Below are 5130 nucleotides of genomic sequence, written 5' to 3' on the forward strand. Positions count from 1 at the left end.
TCTACCTCAAAGGGTTAAAAACACGGTTCAAGTTAGGTAATTGTTTGGAGTAGATGAGTTAATGCCTGCAAAGTGATTAGATTGGAGCCTGGCACAGAGTAAGTGTACAAGTGGTAACCATGGTAACGTGAAAACAAGACTTTTGCTCAGTAAATGGGGCAAGAGAGAGAAAGAAAAACAGAGGGCACACATGGGGAAGGGGCAGGGGGAGTGGGGTGAGGGTACAGGAGGAGCAGCCAGGCAGGGGCTGTGAACTCGGCTTCCTGGGGTCATGGCTCCCTTATCGCCCTGGGGAGGGGCCCCTGTGGTCTGTCAGCATCTTCTGGGTCTGGGGACCAGCCACCCAAGCCCCGCCCCTGCTCTGTTCCCATCCTGCTTTTCTTCATTCATTCATTTGTCCACTGAACATGCGTACTGGAACACCAACCAGGACAACAAAAGGCATTAATAGCTGCTTCTGTTCACTGAGTGTGTTTTGGGTGCGGGACAGTGCTCAGCGCTGGACATTTTAGGTTGAACCAAAGGAAAGAGCCAATATTTGACCAGTTTTCATTCACAGAAACAGCCGTTTACAATGGTCCAACTAAATACGTGATCACGTTTCATCCTCACAACAAGTCTATAAAGGCGATCCTGTTATTCTACTTTCTGTGGCTGAGAAGACTGACGTTCAGGGAGGTGACGTGGCTGGTCCAAGGTCCCACAGCTGTAAGTGGCTGGATTTGAACTCAGGTCTGACTCTGAAACCCTTATGTTACGTGTTCCTTGCCCTTAAAGAGTCAGTCTAGTGGGGAGACGAACACATTAAGTCTGTTTCCCTGGGTCTCCCCCTGAGCAGCCCCTGAGTCCCCGGATGGGCTGTCCTCTGCTTTTTAGATTCTGGATATGAGAGTCCTTGGTCTTCCGAGGATGCCAAGGCCCCACCACCCCTACCCCTGGCTCCCTTGCTCACTAGGACATCCTACCCTTGCCTGGCCTGCCTCTCCCCAGGCCTTGGGGGCTGTTGCGGGCAGAGCTCCTCCGCTGCCTCGGGAGTTGGCCTCATTCTGCCCATCTTGTCCTCACTGTGGGTCAGCCCTTCGCCAGCCTTGCCCTCTTTCCAGCCTCCCTCTGAGTTTGTTTGTCTTTAATTCACAGCTCATTAGCAGATCAGAGAAGATGGAGATGCCCTGCGTCCAAGAGACCCTCAGGCAGCTCCTTCCTCACTCTGCAACACCCCTGCCTTGGCATGAGGCAAGGGACTCCCCCTTGGTTGCTCTTTGTGAAGCAAGAGAGAGGCTGGGACCTGGCTCCAGATTCCCCCATCCGTAACTAGGCCAGAAACTGAGCTAGCGGGGGCTGAGGTTGAGGCGTGGGGAAGCAGCGTCAGCCCCCTCCTCCAGAGCCTGAGCAGGACAAGGACAGTTAATTCCTCTGGTGTTATCAGCTGGGCACAGGCGCTGGTTGCATAGCAACCCAGATTGCTCTCTGTCTCCAGTGCTCAAAAAAAAAAAAAATCAGCATTTTCTCCAATTCTGCATCAATGAGATGGAAATGGGCCTGGGGCAGCTCAGACTCCCTGCCCCCAAGTATGACTCATTTGCAGGAAGCTTCTACCCATACCCCTCGGTGGGTCCCCACTCAAGGCTGCACCTCACTCTTGCCTCCCACACACCAGGCCAGGTGTAGGAATCCACCCACTACCCTACAGTAGCACACAGCTGGGTCTGGAGCTAAGTCTGAGTTTGTGCGAGGGAATGCTGGGACAAGGCATGAACTGGGGCAGCCCTAGCCAATCCTGGCAATGGCACCACTTTATTCATTCATTGAGAAATATTTATTGAGTACCTACTGGACGCCATAACCCTAAACTCCCCAGATTTGTTGGGTTAAAGACACAAATTATTTGCCGCTCCTCTCATGGAGAAGTAAGAGTCTATTTCCCTTCCTCTTAAATCAGGGCTGGCTCTGTGGTCTGTTTGACCAGTAGAATGTGACAGCAGGGACACTGTGTAACTCGGAGACTGGGTCCTAAGAGACCAGCAGCTTCTGCCTTTGTCACTTGAAATGCTCCTTCTTGGAACCCAACCTCCATAATGGGAGAGAGCCCAGGCAGCCACGTGGAAAGGCCCTCCTGAAATCTGTTTCATTTCTCAGCCATGTGAGAAAGCCATACGATGGCCTGTGAAGCAGAGGACTCAGCCAGCTGAACCCTACCGAATCCCTGACCCACAGCATCACGAGCAAATAAAACTATTCTTGCTTTCTGCTAGTATGTTGTGGAGCAGCTTGTTAGGCAATAATAACTGAGACACCAGCAAAACTTTTTTTTTTTCATTCACAAACTCCCAGATATCAAGAATCATGGCTAGGTACCTGATGTTGGTGGGCCCTGTGCTAAGCTCCAAAGCAAAAAACGCCACTCAAGAGAGCTGAATGCTTCAGGGCTGGGGTATCTGGAGATGGTAGGCAGAAGAATGGAACCCAGAGCTGAGACAGGAGCAGATGACAAAATACTGTGTGAACAGTTTGCAACTAGAGAGGTGAAGAAAGAAGATGGGTCAGTTCCTGACCAGAACAACATAGTTTTGAATTTGATTACCATCTCGGCTTACTTGGAAACGAGTGCTTGGACCACACTGGGAAAGATTCTGAGGCTAAGTCAGCTCCAGGGTAAAGAGAGACAAGGATGGATGTTAGAATCAGGTGCTGTGGTTGATTAGCAATGTCTGCAGTGGGTAGGCGGGGAGAGTATAGACACATGTGTCATACAGGTGCCTCTTGAGCCCACAGCGTCTGCTGGCCTCTGTGACTGATTCTCCTGGGCTTGCTTGGATGTGGAGAGAGGCTGGAAAACAGGATGTTCAGGCAAATTTCATGAGGGCTGGAGCAGAGAGGACCCCAGGTGTGCACTCATACTTTGAGATCTGGAATTACAGACCTCCATATAAACCAGCCAGGCAGCTTCAGAGGGTTCGTTTTAGTTCAGTTTTTTGTTTTGTTTTATTTTGTTCATGTGTCGTAGTCAATTCAGTTCAAAATTCCATTGTCTCATTCTGTGTGGTTGGGTCAGATTTTCTTAACCACACATCAAAACCACTGATAGTGGGCAACAGGCATGAGGGGGTGGTGCAAAGTGTGGTGTGTAGAGGGTGTGGGAGGGAATGGGAGGAGATGAGGCCGGAGACCTGGGTTATCAAAGTGTAATCCACTGACCAGCAGCATCAGCAACCTGGAAACTTGTTGTAAATGCAAATTCTTGGGTCTCGCCCCAAACCTACTAAATCAGAAACTCTGCGACTGGGGCCAGAAGCTGTGCTTTAATAAGTCCTTCAGGTGGTTCTGATGCACACTTAAGTTCGAGATGCACTGGAGTAGGAAGAGGGAGGAGCCACAGGGGGTCTTTTATGTGACATGGAGGAATTCCAGGTGGTTTACAGGTCTAGGACTCCCCCTTGCTGTCTCCAGGCCCTTCCTCCTCCTTGGAGGGGGAAGGAAATTTTCTCACTCTCTTTTGGTAGCACCTGATTCTAACATCCATCCTTGTCTCTCTCTCCCACTCAACAGATACTTTTGCCATGTATTCCAGCATCAGTCACAATGACAGAATCATGGGTCACTGTGGGCCATTCCCTTATTCCAATGTGCCACAGGTGTCACATCCATCACTCCTACAGTTCAGTTCCGAGCCCTAACTTCCAAGTGAGATGTGACTTCTGAGCCAGCTTCACCTAGAGTGGGCTCTGCCGAGAGCTAATGGATTTGCTGATGGGATAGTTACAGAGAAGGAATTCCCTGGAAGCATCCTCCACTCCTTCATCCCAGTCTTTGTCTAACTCACTCTCATTCCTGGCCTTCCTGGGGTGCCGCTTCTTTCATGAAGCCCTCCCTGCTTGCCACTCCCCACTGCCATCTGGATTATGCCCTTCCATCCTCAAGAGCCTACAGCCTCCTCAACCTTCCCATGATAGCACCTTTCATGCTAATCACTTGTTTAACTATCTTTCTCCACCACAGGGCTGGGACCATGTGCATCTTAGTGTGATATCCCCAGGACTGTGGCCACAGTCACCTCCATCCCAGTTCCAGTATCATGCCAAGGGTTTTATGGGCACTGTGTCATTGAAGGGTATTTTTTTCACCCCCACTTTACAGATGAGGAAACTGAGGCCCAGGAAGTAAAATACATTGCTCAAAGCCACACGGCTGGTGAGTCACAGGCAGCCTGCCTCCAATAGATAAACACATTTTGTTTTGTTAGTATTATTGTTATTTTTGGTTTTGTTCCAGGAAAGGGAAAATGAGAACTTTTTTTGAGTATCTTCATAGACTCTGGAGTCTGCAGCCCCCTACTTATCACTTGTCTGAAGTTCCTTTACTCTAAGGGACACTGAGGAAGGACGTAACAGTCTTGTCTGGGACCAGGAGTCACTACGTTGGGGACAAGGAGCCAGTGTCTCTGCCTAGACTCGGCCATGGTCCAGGGACCTCAAGGGAACTGTCCCTGCAGGGCTTTGGCTGACAGCTCTGGCCAATAGCTGCTCCCAGCTCCCCCTCACTCAGAGCTGTAGTCATTAGCTCTGCAAATTAGCATCGTAATTGCCTTTTAACTATTCATAGATGTGAAAGAGAGCAGGCTGGCCCCGCCCCTCCCCCTCCCAGCCCAGAGAGCGCCTGGGCCTCCCTCTCCTGCCAGGAACACCCTCTGCCCACCTTCCCAAGAAGGCTCTTCATAATCTTGAGCCTCAGTTTCTCCTTCCCCTAAGTGAGGGTGGTGATCCAAACCCCAGAGGCTCATTGTGAGACATAGAAAATGCCTGACACAGTTCCTGGCAACTGTGAGCACTTGTTGTGTTGTGTTGTTGCTGCTACTGTTGTTGTAGTGTTTGGAGACCCAGGGAGGGCAAACATTTGCAATTCGATGCGTGGCCAGGGCTGACACTTGGGCTGTCTGCACGGCAAGCTCAGGGCTCTTCCTGTGCCACTGTATCAACCCTTGACTGTCTCCTTCCCTGCCCACCACCACTAGATGACTTGTAATTGTGTAGCAGACAGTAAACAAGACCTTGCCTGAAAACAGTCCTCTTTCTCATCATAGTTAGTTTTTTTTTTTTCCTATCAACCAATCAGGGCTTAATTCAGAGAGGGAGT

General features: G+C 50.3%; 1 long non-coding RNA gene across 1 annotated transcript; it reads left to right on the top strand.

Annotated features, from left to right (window-relative positions):
- Positions 1–565: 565 nt before the first annotated feature.
- On the top strand, positions 566–2251 carry LOC140687278 (uncharacterized). Its single transcript, XR_012061468.1, has 3 exons — positions 566–708; positions 1138–1233; positions 2137–2251. It is a non-coding gene; the product is annotated as an uncharacterized lncRNA (long non-coding RNA).
- Positions 2252–5130: the final 2879 nt, after the last annotated feature.

The sequence above is a fragment of the Vicugna pacos genome, chromosome 19 (genome assembly GCF_048564905.1).
Source record: "Vicugna pacos chromosome 19, VicPac4, whole genome shotgun sequence".
Taxonomy (NCBI): Eukaryota; Metazoa; Chordata; class Mammalia; order Artiodactyla; family Camelidae; genus Vicugna; species Vicugna pacos.